This window comes from Elephas maximus, chromosome 11, assembly GCF_024166365.1.
Source record: "Elephas maximus indicus isolate mEleMax1 chromosome 11, mEleMax1 primary haplotype, whole genome shotgun sequence".
In the NCBI taxonomy this organism is placed as follows: Eukaryota; Metazoa; Chordata; class Mammalia; order Proboscidea; family Elephantidae; genus Elephas; species Elephas maximus.
Window position 1 is genome coordinate 6,775,314 of NC_064829.1, and position 22,157 is coordinate 6,797,470.

Below are 22,157 nucleotides of genomic sequence, written 5' to 3' on the forward strand. Positions count from 1 at the left end.
CCCTAACCATAACAATTACCCTAAACCCTCACCTTAACTGTAAACCTAAACCTAACCCTCACCATATCCCCAAACCTCACCCTAACCCCTAACTATATTCCTAACCCTAAACCTAATGCTATCCCTAACCCTAACTGTAACCCTAACACGAACAGTAACCCTAATCTAACACTAACCCTAACATTAACCCTAAACTTAAACCTACCCTAACCATAAACCTAAAACTAGCACCCTAAACCTAACGTCTAACACTAACCCTAATCCTAACCCTCACCCTAACTCTCACCCTTAACCTAAACTTCACACTAACCCTAAACCTAAAACTAACCCTAACACTAAACCTAACCCCTAACCCTAAACTGGACCCTAAATCTAACCATAACACTAACCTGAACACAAACCCAAACTCTAGCCCTAACCCTAAAAGTAACCCTCAGCCTATGCTAAACTTCAACCAAATCCTAACCTTAACCATAACCGTAAACGTAAACCTAGCCCAAACCCTAACCTTAAACCTAACTCTAACCGTAAAGCTAGTCCATCTGTAACCCTAAACCTAAGCCTTACAATAGCTCTGAACCGAACCCTAATCCTAAGCCCAACAATAGACCTAATCCTAAACCTAACCCGAACTCTAAACTTGACCCTAAATAGAACACTAACTCTAACCCTAAACCAGGACTTAAACCTAAAACTTACCCTGCACCTAACCCTGCACCTAACCCTAACTCTAACTCTAACCCTAATCATACCACTTGCCCTAAAACCTAACCTTAACTGCAATACTAACTGTAACCCTCACCTAACCCCTAACCGTACCCCCAAAAGCTAACCCTAATGCTATCCCTAACCCTAACCCTAACCCTAACACTCACCTGAAAACCTAAGCCCTAACGATAACCCTAACCCTAACCCAAAACCTAACCCCTAGCACCAAAGCCTGACCCTAACTCGAACACTAACCCTAAACCTAATCATAAAACTAACCCTCACCCTAAACCAAAACTAACCATGAGCAGAACCACAATGCCTAACCGGAACCCTCACCCAAGCCCTAACCCAAAACTACTCCTCTAATCCCTAACACCTTACCATAACCAGAATCCTAACCCTACCCAACCCTAATCCTAAACCTAATCCTCACACCAACCACAATGCCTAACACAAACCGTAAACCTAACCCTAACCGTAACACTGAACTTAACCTTAACCTAAAATCTACCCCTAACCCTAAAAGTAAACAGAACCCATAAACTTATTCCTAACCCTAAACATAACCTTAACACTAATCTGAAAACTCAAGCAAACCTTAGCCATAACCCTAACCCTCACCCTATCTTAAACTTCACCCTATCCCTAATCTAAAGCACACCCTAACTTTAACCCTGACCCTAACCTTAACCTTGGCCCACCTGTAACCCCAAACCTAACCCTTACAATAACTCTGACCCTAACCCTCACCCTAAACCTAATCCTAATCCTAACCCTGACCCTAACCCTAACCAAACCTTAACCCTAACTTTACCCTACCGTAAACTTAAACCTAACCCTAACCTGTAACCCGAAATCTAAACCTAACCCTAGCCCTAGCCCTAAACCTAACCCTAACCCTAAATGTAACACTTACCCAAAACCCTCACCTTAACTGTAACCATAAATCTAACTCTTAACCTAACCCTAAATATAACCCTACCCTAAACCTAACCGAAACACTAACACCTAACTCGAAATCAAATCCTGATCTTTAGCCTAAACCTAACCTTAACCCTAAGCCTAACCATAACCACTAACCCTAATTCTAACCCTAACCCTAAGCCTGATCCTAAACCGAACCCTAACCCTTACCCTAAACCTGACCCTAACATTAACCGAAACACCTAACCCTAACCCAAACCCTAAACCTAACCCTAACCTTAACCCAAACACCTAACCCTAACGCTAACCCTAACCCTCATCCTTAACATAAATTTCAAGATAAACCTAAGCCTAACCTTAACCCTAAAACTAAACCTAACCCTAAAAAAAACTATCCCCTAAATAGAGCCCTAAACCTAAACCTCATCCTAACCCTAACTACAACCCTGACCTAACCGTAACACTGTAAAACATCAGCTTAAGTGTAAACCTAACACTAACCCTCCCCCGAACACCTAACCCTTTCCCTAACCCTAACCCTATCCCTAATCCTAACCTTAACCCTGACCTAAACCTAACACTTACCCTAACGCTAAACTTAACCTTAACTCCACCCTAAAACTAACAAAAACTCTAAACCTGACCCTACCTCTTACCCTAAACCCTAGTACTCGCTCTAACTCTAAACCTAACCCTAACCTAGCCCTACCCTTTACCGTAAACCTAGCCTTAACCCTAACCTTACCCCTACCCTAACCCTAACCCTAACACTAAACTTAACCCTAACTGTAATCTTAACCCTAACCCTTACCCTGACCCTGACTATTAACTGAAACTTCACCCTAAACCTAACCCAAACTCTAACTCGAACCCTAACTATAACACTTACCCTAAACCCTCACCTTAACTGTAAACCTAACCCTAACCCACACCCTAACCACAACCCTCACCCTAACCCCTAACCGTATCCCCAACCCTAAACCTAATGCGATCCCTAACCCTATCCCTAACCCAAAGACGAACATTAAACCTAATCTAACTCTAACTCTAACATTAACCCAACCCTAACCATAAACCTAACGTTAGCATCCTAAATCTAACCTCTAACACTAACTATAATCCTAACCCTAATTCTAACTCTTATCCTAAACCTCACCCTTAACCTAAACTTCACACTAACCCTAACCCTAAACATAACCCCTAACCCTAACCTGAACCCTAGCCTTAAAGCTAACCTGGACACAAACCCAAACTCTAGCCCTAACGATAAAAATAACCCTCACCCTATCCTAAACTTCATCCAAACTCTAACACTACCTTAAACCTAAACCTAAACCTAACCCAAACCCTAACCTTAAACCTACCTCTAACCATAACGCTAGTCCATCTGTAACCCGAAACCTAACCCTTACAATAGCCCTGAAATTAACCCTAAACCTAATCCTAGCCCTAGACCTAATCCGAACCTAACCCTAACTGCACCCTTGACCCTAAAGAGAACACTAACTCTAACCCTAAACCTGGACCTAAACCTAAATCTTCCCCTACACCTAAACCTAAACCTAAAAATAACTCCAACTCTAACCCTAATCATAACACTTATCCTAAACCCACACTTTAACTGTAAAACTAACCGTAACCCTCACCCTAACCCCTAGCCGTAATCCCCCAAACCTAACCCTAATGCAATCCCTAACCTTAACCCTAAAACTAACCTGAAACCCCTGAGCCCTAACAATAACCCTAACTCTAACACAAACCCTAACCCCTAACACCAAAGCCTAATCCAAACCTTAAACCTAACTCTCACCCTAACTCTAACACTAACCCGAAACCTAATCATAAACCTAAACCAAACCCAACCATGACCAGAACCACAATTCCTAACCGGAACCCTCACCCAAACCCTAACCCTAAACTACACCTCTAACCACTAACACCTTACCATAAACCTAATCCTAACCTTTATCCTAACCCTCACCCTTAACCTAAACTTCACACTAACCCTAAACCAAAGCATAACCCAAACCCTAAACATAACCCCTAACCCAAAACCGAACCCTAAACCTAACCTTAACACTAAGCTGAACACAAAACCAAACTTTAGCCCAAACCATAAAAATAACCCTCACCCTATCCTAAACTTCATCCAAACCCTAACCCTAAGCCTAAACCTAACCCAAACCCTATCCTTGAACATAACTCTAACCATAATGCTAGTCCAAATGTAACCCTAAACCTAACCCTAACCTTAACCATGGCCCACTTGTAACCCTAAACCTAACCCTTACGACATCTCTGACCCTAACCCTCACCCTAAACCTAATCCTAACCCTGACCCTAACCCTAACCTAACCTTAACCTAACATTAAGGCTACCATAAACTTACACCTAACCCTAACCTCTAACCCTAACTCTAACTGTAACCCTAGCCCTAACCCTAACAGTTACACCCAAAACACTCAACTGTAAATGGAACTCTAACTCTTACCCTAACACTATACTTAACCCTAAACAGAACCCTACCCTAAACCTTACCGAAACAATAACCCCTAACCCTAACTCTAAACCTAATCATTAGCCTAAACCTAAACTTAACCTTAAACCTAAACCTAAACACTCACCCGAACTCTAACCCTAACCCTAAACCTAAAACAAACCCTCACCCTTAACCAAAATTTCACCCTAACCATAACGCTAAACCTACCTTCAATTCATTCAAACCCTAACCAAAACTAAAACTAACCCTAACGCTAACACTAACCCCAAACCTAAAACTAAACATAACCTAACCCTAACCCCTAACCCTAAACCTCATAATTAAAATAAACTTCACACTAAGCCTAACCCTAAAACTAAAAAAACAACCTAAACATGACACTAAATCTCCACCTAACCCTGACCCTAACCCTAACCCTAATCCTAAGCATAAACCTAATCCTAACCCTAATTCTAACCCTAACCCTAACTGTAACACCCTAAAACATCAACTTAACTGTAAACCTGACACTAACCCTCACACGAATCCCTAACCCATCCCCCAATCCTAACCCTATCCCTAATCCTAGCCCTAACCCTGAACTAAACCTGACCCTGACCCTAACCCTAAAATTAACCCTAACATTAACTCTACCCTAACCCTAAACTTAAACCTAACAATAACTCTAAACGTAACCCTATCCCTAACCCAGCACTACCCTTTACCGTAAACCTAGCCTTCACAGTAACCTTACCCCTACCGTAACCCTAACCCTAAACCTAACCCTGACACTAACCTTAACCCTAACTCTAACCTTAACCCTAACACTCACTATTAACTGAAACTTCACCCTAACCTTAACCCTAACTCTAACTCTAACCCTAACCATAACAATTAGCCTAAACCCTCTCCTTAACGGTAAACCTAACACTAACACACACCCTAACCCTTAACCGTGTCCCCAACCCTAAACCTAATGCTATCCCTAAACTTATCCCTAACCCTAACTCTAACACGAAGAGTATCCCTAATCTAATCCTAACCCTAACATTAACCTTAAACTGAAGACTAGCCTAACCATAAACCTAAACCTAACACCCTAAACCTAATGTCTAACATTATAATTCTAACCCTAATCCTAACCCTTATCCTAACCCTCACACTTAACCTGAACTTCACACTAATACTAACCCTGTTCGTAAATCTAACCCTAAGCATAACCCCTAACCCTAATCCAAACCCTAAACCTGACCTTAAAAGTAACGTGAGCACAAACCCAAACTCCAGCCCTAACCATAAAAATAACCCTCACCCTAGCCTAAACATCATCCAAACCCTAACCCTAACCTTAGCCCTAACCTAAACCTAAGCAAAACCCTTACCTTAAACCTAACTCTAACCATAACACTAGTCCATCTGAAACCCTAAACCTAACCCTTACGATAGCCCTGAACCTAACCCTAACCCTAAACATAATCCTAATCCTAAACCTAACCCTAACTCTAAACTTGACCCTAAATAGAACACTAGCTCTGACCCTAAATACAGCACTAACTCTGACCCTAAACTTGGACGTAAACCTAAATATTACCCTACACCTAACCCTAACCCTAAACCTAACCCTAACTCGAACTCTAACCCTAATCATAACACTTACCCTAAACCCTCACCTTAACTGTAAAACTAACCGTAACCTTCACTCTAACCCCTAACCGTAGCCCACAACCCTAACCCTAATGCTAATCCTAGCCCTAACCACAACACTAACCTGAAACCCCTAAGCCATAAAGATAACACTAACCCTAACGCAAACCCGAACCCATAACACCAAAACCTAACCTAAACCTTAACAGTACCCCTCACCCTAACTCTAACACTAACCCGAAACCTAATCATAAACCTAACCCTAACACTGAACCAAACTTAACCATGACCAGAACCACAATGCCTAACCGAAACCTTCACCCAAACCCTAACCCTAAACTACACCTCTAAACCCTAACACCTTACCATAACCATAATCCTAACTCTACCCAACCCTAACCATAAACCTAACACTCACCCCAACCACAATGCCTAACACAAATCGTAATCCTAACTGTTACACTTAACTTAACCCTAACCTAAAATCTAACCCTAACCCTAAAACTAAACAGAACCCATACACTTAACCCTAACCCTAAACATAAACTTAACACTAACCTGAAAACGAACCCAAACCTTAGCCATAACCCTAACCCTCACCCTACTTTACTTCACCCTATCCCTAACCTAAAGCTAACCCTAACTTTAGCCCTAATCCTACCCCTAAACCTAACCCTAACCTTAACCTTGGCCCATCTGTAACCCTAAACCTAACCCTTGTAATAACTCTGACACTAACCCTCGCCCGAAGCCTGATTTTAATCCTAACCCTGACCCTAACCCTAACCTAACCTTAACCCTAACTTTAAGCCTACCATAAACTTAACCTAAAACTAACCCCGAACCCAACTCTAACCCTAAACCTAGCCCTAACCCTAACTGTAACAGTTACGCAAAACCCTCACCTTAACTGTAAACGTAAATCTAACTCTTACCGTAACCCTAAACTTAACCCTAATTATAACCCTATCCTAAACCTAACTGAAACACTAACCACTAACCCTAACTCTAACCCTAATGCTTAGCCTAAACCTAACCTTAACCCTAAACCTAACCTTAACCACTAACCCTAACTCTAACCCTAACCCGAAACCAAACCCTCACACTTAACCAAAATTTCAACCGAACCATAACCCTAAACCTACCCTAACTTCATTCAAACCCTAACCCTAAGCTAAACTAACACTAAACCTAATCTTAACCCTAAACCTAAATCTAACCCTAACCCTGAATCTAACCTGAACTCTGAACCAAAACCCTAAACCTGACCCTAACATTAATCCAAACGCCTACCCCAACCCTAACCCTCATCCTTAACCTAAATTTCACCCTAAACCTAAGCCTAAAGCACTATCACCATACTCTAGCCCTAACTCTAAACCTAACCTAACTCTAACCCTAAACCTTACTGTAACACCCAAAAATATCAGCTTAATGTGAACATAACACTAATCCTCACACGAAACCCTAACCCTTTCCCTAACCCTAACCCTATCCCTCATCCTAACCCTAAACCTGACGTAAACCCTACTCTTACCCTAACCTTAAACTTAACCTTAACTCTACCCTAACCTTAACCGTAAACCTAACAATAACTCTAAACCTGACCTTAACCCTAACCCTAAACCCTAGCACTAACTCTAAACCTAACCCTAACCTAGCCTTACACTTTACCGTAAGCCTAGTCTTAACCCTAACCCGACCGCTACCTTAACCCTAACCTAAACCTAACCCTAACACTAACCTTAACCCTAAACCTAACATTAACCCTGAACCCCACTATTAACTGAAACTTCACCGTGACCCTAACTCTAACCCTAACCATAACAATTACCCTAAACCCTCACCTTAACTGTAAACCTAAACCTAACCCTCACCATATCCCCAAACCTCACCCTAACCCCTAACTATATTCCTAACCCTAAACCTAATGCTATCCCTAACCCTAACTGTAACCCTAACACGAACAGTAACCCTAATCTAACACTAACCCTAACATTAACCCTAAACTTAAACCTACCCTAACCATAAACCTAAAACTAGCACCCTAAACCTAACGTCTAACACTAACCCTAATCCTAACCCTCACCCTAACTCTCACCCTTAACCTAAACTTCACACTAACCCTAAACCTAAAACTAACCCTAACACTAAACATAACCCCTAACCCTAAACTGGACCCTAAATCTAACCATAACACTAACCTGAACACAAACCCAAACTCTAGCCCTAACCCTAAAAGTAACCCTCAGCCTATGCTAAACTTCAACCAAATCCTAACCTTAACCATAACCGTAAACGTAAACCTAGCCCAAACCCTAACCTTAAACCTAACTCTAACCGTAAAGCTAGTCCATCTGTAACCCTAAACCTAAGCCTTACAATAGCTCTGAACCGAACCCTAATCCTAAGCCCAACAATAGACCTAATCCTAAACCTAACCCGAACTCTAAACTTGACCCTAAATAGAACACTAACTCTAACCCTAAACCAGGACTTAAACCTAAAACTTACCCTGCACCTAACCCTAAACCTAACCCTAACTCTAACTCTAACCCTAATCATACCACTTGCCCTAAAACCTAACCTTAACTGCAATACTAACTGTAACCCTCACCTAACCCCTAACCGTACCCCCAAAAGCTAACCCTAATGCTATCCCTAACCCTAACCCTAACCCTAACACTCACCTGAAAACCTAAGCCCTAACGATAACCCTAACCCTAACCCAAAACCTAACCCCTAGCACCAAAGCCTGACCCTAACTCGAACACTAACCCTAAACCTAATCATAAAACTAACCCTCACCCTAAACCAAAACTAACCATGAGCAGAACCACAATGCCTAACCGGAACCCTCACCCAAGCCCTAACCCAAAACTACTCCTCTAATCCCTAACACCTTACCATAACCAGAATCCTAACCCTACCCAACCCTAATCCTAAACCTAATCCTCACACCAACCGCAATGCCTAACACAAACCGTAAACCTAACCCTAACCGTAACACTGAACTTAACCTTAACCTAAAATCTACCCCTAACCCTAAAAGTAAACAGAACCCATAAACTTATTCCTAACCCTAAACATAACCTTAACACTAATCTGAAAACTCAAGCAAACCTTAGCCATAACCCTAACCCTCACCCTATCTTAAACTTCACCCTATCCCTAATCTAAAGCACACCCTAACTTAAACCCTGACCCTAACCTTAACCTTGGCCCACCTGTAACCCCAAACCTAACCCTTACAATAACTCTGACCCTAACCCTCACCCTAAACCTAATCCTAATCCTAACCCTGACCCTAACCCTAACCAAACCTTAACCCTAACTTTACCCTACCGTAAACTTAAACCTAACCCTAACCTGTAACCCGAAATCTAAACCTAACCCTAGCCCTAGCCCTAAACCTAACCCTAACCCTAAATGTAACACTTACCCAAAACCCTCACCTTAACTGTAACCATAAATCTAACTCTTAACCTAACCCTAAATATAACCCTACCCTAAACCTAACCGAAACACTAACACCTAACTCGAAATCAAATCCTGATCTTTAGCCTAAACCTAACCTTAACCCTAAGCCTAACCATAACCACTAACCCTAATTCTAACCCTAACCCTAAGCCTGATCCTAAACCGAACCCTAACCCTTACCCTAAACCTGACCCTAACATTAACCGAAACACCTAACCCTAACCCAAACCCTAAACCTAACCCTAACCTTAACCCAAACACCTAACCCTAACGCTAACCCTAACCCTCATCCTTAACATAAATTTCAAGATAAACCTAAGCCTAACCTTAACCCTAAAACTAAACCTAACCCTAAAAAAAACTATCCCCTAAATAGAGCCCTAAACCTATACCTCATCCTAACCCTAACTACAACCCTGACCTAACCGTAACACTGTAAAACATCAGCTTAAGTGTAAACCTAACACTAACCCTCCCCCGAACACCTAACCCTTTCCCTAACCCTAACCCTATCCCTAATCCTAACCTTAACCCTGACCTAAACCTAACACTTACCCTAACGCTAAACTTAACCTTAACTCCACCCTAAAACTAACAAAAACTCTAAACCTGACCCTACCTCTTACCCTAAACCCTAGTACTCGCTCTAACTCTAAACCTAACCCTAACCTAGCCCTACCCTTTACCGTAAACCTAGCCTTAACCCTAACCTTACCCCTACCCTAACCCTAACCCTAACACTAAACTTAACCCTAACTGTAATCTTAACCCTAACCCTTACCCTGACCCTGACTATTAACTGAAACTTCACCCTAAACCTAACCCAAACTCTAACTCGAACCCTAACTATAACACTTACCCTAAACCCTCACCTTAACTGTAAACCTAACCCTAACCCACACCCTAACCACAACCCTCACCCTAACCCCTAACCGTATCCCCAACCCTAAACCTAATGCGATCCCTAACCCTATCCCTAACCCAAAGACGAACATTAAACCTCATCTAACTCTAACTCTAACATTAACCCAACCCTAACCATAAACCTAACGTTAGCATCCTAAATCTAACCTCTAACACTAACTATAATCCTAACCCTAATTCTAACTCTTATCCTAAACCTCACCCTTAACCTAAACTTCACACTAACCCTAAACCAAAACATAACCCTAACCCTAAACATAACCCCTAACCCTAACCTGAACCCTAGCCTTAAAGCTAACCTGGACACAAACCCAAACTCTAGCCCTAACCATAAAAATAACCCTCACCCTATCCTAAATTTCATCCAAACTCTAACACTACCTTAAACCTAAACCTAAACCTAACCCAAACCCTAACCTTAAACCTACCTCTAACCATAACGCTAGTCCATCTGTAACCCTAAACCTAACCCTTACAATAGCCCTGAAATTAACCCTAAACCTAATCCTAGCCCTAGACCTAATCCGAACCTAACCCTAACTGCACCCTTGACCCTAAAGAGAACACTAACTCTAACCCTAAACCTGGACCTAAACCTAAATCTTCCCCTACACCTAAACCTAAACCTAAAAATAACTCCAACTCTAACCCTAATCATAACACTTATCCTAAACCCACACTTTAACTGTAAAACTAACCGTAACCCTCACCCTAACCCCTAGCCGTATCCCCCAAACCTAACCCTAATGCAATCCCTAACCTTAACCCTAAAACTAACCTGAAACCCCTGAGCCCTAACAATAACCCTAACTCTAACACAAACCCTAACCCCTAACACCAAAGCCTAATCCAAACCTTAAACCTAACTCTCACCCTAACTCTAACACTAACCCGAAACCTAATCATAAACCTAAACCAAACCCAACCATGACCAGAACCACAATTCCTAACCGGAACCCTCACCCAAACCCTAACCCTAAACTACACCTCTAACCACTAACACCTTACCATAAACCTAATCCTAACCTTTATCCTAACCCTCACCCTTAACCTAAACTTCACACTAACCCTAAACCAAAGCATAACCCAAACCCTAAACATAACCCCTAACCCAAAACCGAACCCTAAACCTAACCTTAACACTAAGCTGAACACAAAACCAAACTTTAGCCCAAACCATAAAAATAACCCTCACCCTATCCTAAACTTCATCCAAACCCTAACCCTAAGCCTAAACCTAACCCAAACCCTATCCTTGAACATAACTCTAACCATAATGCTAGTCCAAATGTAACCCTAAACCTAACCCTAACCTTAACCATGGCCCACTTGTAACCCTAAACCTAACCCTTACGACATCTCTGACCCTAACCCTCACCCTAAACCTAATCCTAACCCTGACCCTAACCCTAACCTAACCTTAACCTAACATTAAGGCTACCATAAACTTACACCTAACCCTAACCTCTAACCCTAACTCTAACTGTAACCCTAGCCCTAACCCTAACAGTAACACCCAAAACACTCAACTGTAAATGGAACTCTAACTCTTACCCTAACACTATACTTAACCCTAAACAGAACCCTACCCTAAACCTTACCGAAACAATAACCCCTAACCCTAACTCTAAACCTAATCATTAGCCTAAACCTAAACTTAACCTTAAACCTAAACCTAAACACTCACCCGAACTCTAACCCTAACCCTAAACCTAAAACAAACCCTCACCCTTAACCAAAATTTCACCCTAACCATAACGCTAAACCTACCTTAAATTCATTCAAACCCTAACCAAAACTAAAACTAACCCTAACGCTAACACTAACCCCAAACCTAAAACTAAACATAACCTAACCCTAACCCCTAACCCTAAACCTCATAATTAAAATAAACTTCACACTAAGCCTAACCCTAAAACTAAAAAAACAACCTAAACATGACACTAAATCTCCACCTAACCCTGACCCTAACCCTAACCCTAATCCTAAACATAAACCTAATCCTAACCCTAATTCTAACCCTAACCCTAACTGTAACACCCTAAAACATCAACTTAACTGTAAACCTGACACTAACCCTCACACGAATCCCTAACCCATCCCCCAATCCTAACCCTATCCCTAATCCTAGCCCTAACCCTGAACTAAACCTGACCCTGACCCTAACCCTAAAATTAACCCTAACATTAACTCTACCCTAACCCTAAACTTAAACCTAACAATAACTCTAAACGTAACCCTATCCCTAACCCAGCACTACCCTTTACCGTAAACCTAGCCTTCACAGTAACCTTACCCCTACCGTAACCCTAACCCTAAACCTAACCCTGACACTAACCTTAACCCTAACTCTAACCTTAACCCTAACACTCACTATTAACTGAAACTTCACCCTAACCCTAACCCTAACTCTAACTCTAACCCTAACCATAACAATTAGCCTAAACCCTCTCCTTAACGGTAAACCTAACACTAACACACACCCTAACCCTTAACCGTGTCCCCAACCCTAAACCTAATGCTATCCCTAAACTTATCCCTAACCCTAACTCTAACACGAAGAGTATCCCTAATCTAATCCTAACCCTAACATTAACCTTAAACTGAAGACTAGCCTAACCATAAACCTAAACCTAACACCCTAAACCTAATGTCTAACATTATAATTCTAACCCTAATCCTAACCCTTATCCTAACCCTCACACTTAACCTGAACTTCACACTAATACTAACCCTGTTCGTAAATCTAACCCTAAGCATAACCCCTAACCCTAATCCAAACCCTAAACCTGACCTTAAAAGTAACGTGAGCACAAACCCAAACTCCAGCCCTAACCATAAAAATAACCCTCACCCTAGCCTAAACATCATCCAAACCCTAACCCTAACCTTAGCCCTAACCTAAACCTAAGCAAAACCCTTACCTTAAACCTAACTCTAACCATAACACTAGTCCATCTGAAACCCTAAACCTAACCCTTACGATAGCCCTGAACCTAACCCTAACCCTAAACATAATCCTAATCCTAAACCTAACCCTAACTCTAAACTTGACCCTAAATAGAACACTAGCTCTGACCCTAAATACAGCACTAACTGTGACCCTAAACTTGGACGTAAACCTAAATATTACCCTACACCTAACCCTAACCCTAAACCTAACCCTAACTCGAACTCTAACCCTAATCATAACACTTACCCTAAACCCTCACCTTAACTGTAAAACTAACCGTAACCTTCACTCTAACCCCTAACCGTAGCCCACAACCCTAACCTTAATGCTAACCCTAGCCCTAACCACAACACTAACCTGAAACCCCTAAGCCATAAAGATAACACTAACCCTAACGCAAACCCGAACCCATAACACCAAAACCTAACCTAAACCTTAACAGTACCCCTCACCCTAACTCTAACACTAACCCGAAACCTAATCATAAACCTAACCCTAACACTGAACCAAACTTAACCATGACCAGAACCACAATGCCTAACCGAAACCTTCACCCAAACCCTAACCCTAAACTACACCTCTAAACCCTAACACCTTACCATAACCATAATCCTAACTCTACCCAACCCTAACCATAAACCTAACACTCACCCCAACCACAATGCCTAACACAAATCGTAATCCTAACTGTTACACTTAACTTAACCCTAACCTAAAATCTAACCCTAACCCTAAAACTAAACAGAACCCATACACTTAACCCTAACCCTAAACATAAACTTAACACTAACCTGAAAACGAACCCAAACCTTAGCCATAACCCTAACCCTCACCCTACTTTACTTCACCCTATCCCTAACCTAAAGCTAACCCTAACTTTAGCCCTAATCCTACCCCTAAACCTAACCCTAACCTTAACCTTGGCCCATCTGTAACCCTAAACCTAACCCTTGTAATAACTCTGACACTAACCCTCGCCCGAAGCCTGATTTTAATCCTAACCCTGACCCTAACCCTAACCTAACCTTAACCCTAACTTTAAGCCTACCATAAACTTAACCTAAAACTAACCCCTAACCCAACTCTAACCCTAAACCTAGCCCTAACCCTAACTGTAACAGTTACGCAAAACCCTCACCTTAACTGTAAACGTAAATCTAACTCTTACCGTAACCCTAAACTTAACCCTAATTATAACCCTATCCTAAACCTAACTGAAACACTAACCACTAACCCTAACTCTAACCCTAATGCTTAGCCTAAACCTAACCTTAACCCTAAACCTAACCTTAACCACTAACCCTAACTCTAACCCTAACCCGAAACCAAACCCTCACACTTAACCAAAATTTCAACCTAACCATAACCCTAAACCTACCCTAACTTCATTCAAACCCTAACCCTAAGCTAAACTAACACTAAACCTAATCTTAACCCTAAACCTAAATCTAACCCTAACCCTGAATCTAACCTGAACTCTGAACCAAAACCCTAAACCTGACCCTAACATTAATCCAAACGCCTACCCCAACCCTAACCCTCATCCTTAACCTAAATTTCACCCTAAACCTAAGCCTAAAGCACTATCACCATACTCTAGCCCTAACTCTAAACCTAACCTAACTCTAACCCTAAACCTTACTGTAACACCCAAAAATATCAGCTTAATGTGAACATAACACTAATCCTCACACGAAACCCTAACCCTTTCCCTAACCCTAACCCTATCCCTCATCCTAACCCTAAACCTGACGTAAACCCTACTCTTACCCTAACCTTAAACTTAACCTTAACTCTACCCTAACCTTAACCGTAAACCTAACAATAACTCTAAACCTGACCTTAACCCTAACCCTAAACCCTAGCACTAACTCTAAACCTAACCCTAACCTAGCCTTACACTTTACCGTAAGCCTAGTCTTAACCCTAACCCGACCGCTACCTTAACCCTAACCTAAACCTAACCCTAACACTAACCTTAACCCTAAACCTAACATTAACCCTGAACCCCACTATTAACTGAAACTTCACCGTGACCCTAACTCTAACCCTAACCATAACAATTACCCTAAACCCTCATCTTAACTGTAAACCTAAACCTAACCCTCACCATATCCCCAAACCTCACCCTAACCCCTAACTATATTCCTAACCCTAAACCTAATGCTATCCCTAACCCTAACTGTAACCCTAACACGAACAGTAACCCTAATCTAACACTAACCCTAACATTAACCCTAAACTTAAACCTACCCTAACCATAAACCTAAAACTAGCACCCTAAACCTAACGTCTAACACTAACCCTAATCCTAACCCTCACCCTAACTCTCACCCTTAACCTAAACTTCACACTAACCCTAAACCTAAAACTAACCCTAACACTAAACATAACCCCTAACCCTAAACTGGACCCTAAATCTAACCATAACACTAACCTGAACACAAACCCAAACTCTAGCCCTAACCCTAAAAGTAACCCTCAGCCTATGCTAAACTTCAACCAAATCCTAACCTTAACCATAACCGTAAACGTAAACCTAGCCCAAACCCTAACCTTAAACCTAACTCTAACCGTAAAGCTAGTCCATCTGTAACCCTAAACCTAAGCCTTACAATAGCTCTGAACCGAACCCTAATCCTAAGCCCAACAATAGACCTAATCCTAAACCTAACCCGAACTCTAAACTTGACCCTAAATAGAACACTAACTCTAACCCTAAACCAGGACTTAAACCTAAAACTTACCCTGCACCTAACCCTAAACCTAACCCTAACTCTAACTCTAACCCTAATCATACCACTTGCCCTAAAACCTAACCTTAACTGCAATACTAACTGTAACCCTCACCTAACCCCTAACCGTACCCCCAAAAGCTAACCCTAATGCTATCCCTAACCCTAACCCTAACCCTAACACTCACCTGAAAACCTAAGCCCTAACGATAACCCTAACCCTAACCCAAAACCTAACCCCTAGCACCAAAGCCTGACCCTAACTCGAACACTAACCCTAAACCTAATCATAAAACTAACCCTCACCCTAAACCAAAACTAACCATGAGCAGAACCACAATGCCTAACCGGAACCCTCACCCAAGCCCTAACCCAAAACTACTCCTCTAATCCCTAACACCTTACCATAACCAGAATCCTAACCCTACCCAACCCTAATCCTAAACCTAATCCTCACACCAACCGCAATGCCTAACACAAACCGTAAACCTAACCCTAACCGTAACACTGAACTTAACCTTAACCTAAAATCTACCCCTAACCCTAAAAGTAAACAGAACCCATAAACTTATTCCTAACCCTAAACATAACCTTAACACTAATCTGAAAACTCAAGCAAACCTTAGCCATAACCCTAACCCTCACCCTATCTTAAACTTCACCCTATCCCTAATCTAAAGCACACCCTAACTTAAACCCTGACCCTAACCTTAACCTTGGCCCACCTGTAACCCCAAACCTAACCCTTACAATAACTCTGACCCTAACCCTCACCCTAAACCTAATCCTAATCCTAACCCTGACCCTAACCCTAACCAAACCTTAACCCTAACTTTACCCTACCGTAAACTTAAACCTAACCCTAACCTGTAACCCGAAATCTAAACCTAACCCTAGCCCTAGCCCTAAACCTAACCCTAACCCTAAATGTAACACTTACCCAAAACCCTCACCTTAACTGTAACCATAAATCTAACTCTTAACCTAACCCTAAATATAACCCTACCCTAAACCTAACCGAAACACTAACACCTAACTCGAAATCAAATCCTGATCTTTAGCCTAAACCTAACCTTAACCCTAAGCCTAACCATAACCACTAACCCTAATTCTAACCCTAACCCTAAGCCTGATCCTAAACCGAACCCTAACCCTTACCCTAAACCTGACCCTAACATTAACCGAAACACCTAACCCTAACCCAAACCCTAAACCTAACCCTAACCTTAACCCAAACACCTAACCCTAACGCTAACCCTAACCCTCATCCTTAACATAAATTTCAAGATAAACCTAAGCCTAACCTTAACCCTAAAACTAAACCTAACCCTAAAAAAAACTATCCCCTAAATAGAGCCCTAAACCTATACCTCATCCTAACCCTAACTACAACCCTGACCTAACCGTAACACTGTAAAACATCAGCTTAAGTGTAAACCTAACACTAACCCTCCCCCGAACACCTAACCCTTTCCCTAACCCTAACCCTATCCCTAATCCTAACCTTAACCCTGACCTAAACCTAACACTTACCCTAACGCTAAACTTAACCTTAACTCCACCCTAAAACTAACAAAAACTCTAAACCTGACCCTACCTCTTACCCTAAACCCTAGTACTCGCTCTAACTCTAAACCTAACCCTAACCTAGCCCTACCCTTTACCGTAAACCTAGCCTTAACCCTAACCTTACCCCTACCCTAACCCTAACCCTAACACTAAACTTAACCCTAACTGTAATCTTAACCCTAACCCTTACCCTGACCCTGACTATTAACTGAAACTTCACCCTAAACCTAACCCAAACTCTAACTCGAACCCTAACTATAACACTTACCCTAAACCCTCACCTTAACTGTAAACCTAACCCTAACCCACACCCTAACCACAACCCTCACCCTAACCCCTAACCGTATCCCCAACCCTAAACCTAATGCGATCCCTAACCCTATCCCTAACCCAAAGACGAACATTAAACCTCATCTAACTCTAACTCTAACATTAACCCAACCCTAACCATAAACCTAACGTTAGCATCCTAAATCTAACCTCTAACACTAACTATAATCCTAACCCTAATTCTAACTCTTATCCTAAACCTCACCCTTAACCTAAACTTCACACTAACCCTAAACCAAAACATAACCCTAACCCTAAACATAACCCCTAACCCTAACCTGAACCCTAGCCTTAAAGCTAACCTGGACACAAACCCAAACTCTAGCCCTAACCATAAAAATAACCCTCACCCTATCCTAAATTTCATCCAAACTCTAACACTACCTTAAACCTAAACCTAAACCTAACCCAAACCCTAACCTTAAACCTACCTCTAACCATAACGCTAGTCCATCTGTAACCCTAAACCTAACCCTTACAATAGCCCTGAAATTAACCCTAAACCTAATCCTAGCCCTAGACCTAATCCGAACCTAACCCTAACTGCACCCTTGACCCTAAAGAGAACACTAACTCTAACCCTAAACCTGGACCTAAACCTAAATCTTCCCCTACACCTAAACCTAAACCTAAAAATAACTCCAACTCTAACCCTAATCATAACACTTATCCTAAACCCACACTTTAACTGTAAAACTAACCGTAACCCTCACCCTAACCCCTAGCCGTATCCCCCAAACCTAACCCTAATGCAATCCCTAACCTTAACCCTAAAACTAACCTGAAACCCCTGAGCCCTAACAATAACCCTAACTCTAACACAAACCCTAACCCCTAACACCAAAGCCTAATCCAAACCTTAAACCTAACTCTCACCCTAACTCTAACACTAACCCGAAACCTAATCATAAACCTAAACCAAACCCAACCATGACCAGAACCACAATTCCTAACCGGAACCCTCACCCAAACCCTAACCCTAAACTACACCTCTAACCACTAACACCTTACCATAAACCTAATCCTAACCTTTATCCTAACCCTCACCCTTAACCTAAACTTCACACTAACCCTAAACCAAAGCATAACCCAAACCCTAAACATAACCCCTAACCCAAAACCGAACCCTAAACCTAACCTTAACACTAAGCTGAACACAAAACCAAACTTTAGCCCAAACCATAAAAATAACCCTCACCCTATCCTAAACTTCATCCAAACCCTAACCCTAAGCCTAAACCTAACCCAAACCCTATCCTTGAACATAACTCTAACCATAATGCTAGTCCAAATGTAACCCTAAACCTAACCCTAACCTTAACCATGGCCCACTTGTAACCCTAAACCTAACCCTTACGACATCTCTGACCCTAACCCTCACCCTAAACCTAATCCTAACCCTGACCCTAACCCTAACCTAACCTTAACCTAACATTAAGGCTACCATAAACTTACACCTAACCCTAACCTCTAACCCTAACTCTAACTGTAACCCTAGCCCTAACCCTAACAGTAACACCCAAAACACTCAACTGTAAATGGAACTCTAACTCTTACCCTAACACTATACTTAACCCTAAACAGAACCCTACCCTAAACCTTACCGAAACAATAACCCCTAACCCTAACTCTAAACCTAATCATTAGCCTAAACCTAAACTTAACCTTAAACCTAAACCTAAACACTCACCCGAACTCTAACCCTAACCCTAAACCTAAAACAAACCCTCACCCTTAACCAAAATTTCACCCTAACCATAACGCTAAACCTACCTTCAATTCATTCAAACCCTAACCAAAACTAAAACTAACCCTAACGCTAACACTAACCCCAAACCTAAAACTAAACATAACCTAACCCTAACCCCTAACCCTAAACCTCATAATTAAAATAAACTTCACACTAAGCCTAACCCTAAAACTAAAAAAACAACCTAAACATGACACTAAATCTCCACCTAACCCTGACCCTAACCCTAACCCTAATCCTAAACATAAACCTAATCCTAACCCTAATTCTAACCCTAACCCTAACTGTAACACCCTAAAACATCAACTTAACTGTAAACCTGACACTAACCCTCACACGAATCCCTAACCCATCCCCCAATCCTAACCCTATCCCTAATCCTAGCCCTAACCCTGAACTAAACCTGACCCTGACCCTAACCCTAAAATTAACCCTAACATTAACTCTACCCTAACCCTAAACTTAAACCTAACAATAACTCTAAACGTAACCCTATCCCTAACCCAGCACTACCCTTTACCGTAAACCTAGCCTTCACAGTAACCTTACCCCTACCGTAACCCTAACCCTAAACCTAACCCTGACACTAACCTTAACCCTAACTCTAACCTTAACCCTAACACTCACTATTAACTGAAACTTCACCCTAACCCTAACCCTAACTCTAACTCTAACCCTAACCATAACAATTAGCCTAAACCCTCTCCTTAACGGTAAACCTAACACTAACACACACCCTAACCCTTAACCGTGTCCCCAACCCTAAACCTAATGCTATCCCTAAACTTATCCCTAACCCTAACTCTAACACGAAGAGTATCCCTAATCTAATCCTAACCCTAACATTAACCTTAAACTGAAGACTAGCCTAACCATAAACCTAAACCTAACACCCTAAACCTAATGTCTAACATTATAATTCTAACCCTAATCCTAACCCTTATCCTAACCCTCACACTTAACCTGAACTTCACACTAATACTAACCCTGTTCGTAAATCTAACCCTAAGCATAACCCCTAACCCTAATCCAAACCCTAAACCTGACCTTAAAAGTAACGTGAGCACAAACCCAAACTCCAGCCCTAACCATAAAAATAACCCTCACCCTAGCCTAAACATCATCCAAACCCTAACCCTAACCTTAGCCCTAACCTAAACCTAAGCAAAACCCTTACCTTAAACCTAACTCTAACCATAACACTAGTCCATCTGAAACCCTAAACCTAACCCTTACGATAGCCCTGAACCTAACCCTAACCCTAAACATAATCCTAATCCTAAACCTAACCCTAACTCTAAACTTGACCCTAAATAGAACACTAGCTCTGACCCTAAATACAGCACTAACTGTGACCCTAAACTTGGACGTAAACCTAAATATTACCCTACACCTAACCCTAACCCTAAACCTAACCCTAACTCGAACTCTAACCCTAATCATAACACTTACCCTAAACCCTCACCTTAACTGTAAAACTAACCGTAACCTTCACTCTAACCCCTAACCGTAGCCCACAACCCTAACCTTAATGCTAACCCTAGCCCTAACCACAACACTAACCTGAAACCCCTAAGCCATAAAGATAACACTAACCCTAACGCAAACCCGAACCCATAACACCAAAACCTAACCTAAACCTTAACAGTACCCCTCACCCTAACTCTAACACTAACCCGAAACCTAATCATAAACCTAACCCTAACACTGAACCAAACTTAACCATGACCAGAACCACAATGCCTAACCGAAACCTTCACCCAAACCCTAACCCTAAACTACACCTCTAAACCCTAACACCTTACCATAACCATAATCCTAACTCTACCCAACCCTAACCATAAACCTAACACTCACCCCAACCACAATGCCTAACACAAATCGTAATCCTAACTGTTACACTTAACTTAACCCTAACCTAAAATCTAACCCTAACCCTAAAACTAAACAGAACCCATACACTTAACCCTAACCCTAAACATAAACTTAACACTAACCTGAAAACGAACCCAAACCTTAGCCATAACCCTAACCCTCACCCTACTTTACTTCACCCTATCCCTAACCTAAAGCTAACCCTAACTTTAGCCCTAATCCTACCCCTAAACCTAACCCTAACCTTAACCTTGGCCCATCTGTAACCCTAAACCTAACCCTTGTAATAACTCTGACACTAACCCTCGCCCGAAGCCTGATTTTAATCCTAACCCTGACCCTAACCCTAACCTAACCTTAACCCTAACTTTAAGCCTACCATAAACTTAACCTAAAACTAACCCCTAACCCAACTCTAACCCTAAACCTAGCCCTAACCCTAACTGTAACAGTTACGCAAAACCCTCACCTTAACTGTAAACGTAAATCTAACTCTTACCGTAACCCTAAACTTAACCCTAATTATAACCCTATCCTAAACCTAACTGAAACACTAACCACTAACCCTAACTCTAACCCTAATGCTTAGCCTAAACCTAACCTTAACCCTAAACCTAACCTTAACCACTAACCCTAACTCTAACCCTAACCCGAAACCAAACCCTCACACTTAACCAAAATTTCAACCTAACCATAACCCTAAACCTACCCTAACTTCATTCAAACCCTAACCCTAAGCTAAACTAACACTAAACCTAATCTTAACCCTAAACCTAAATCTAA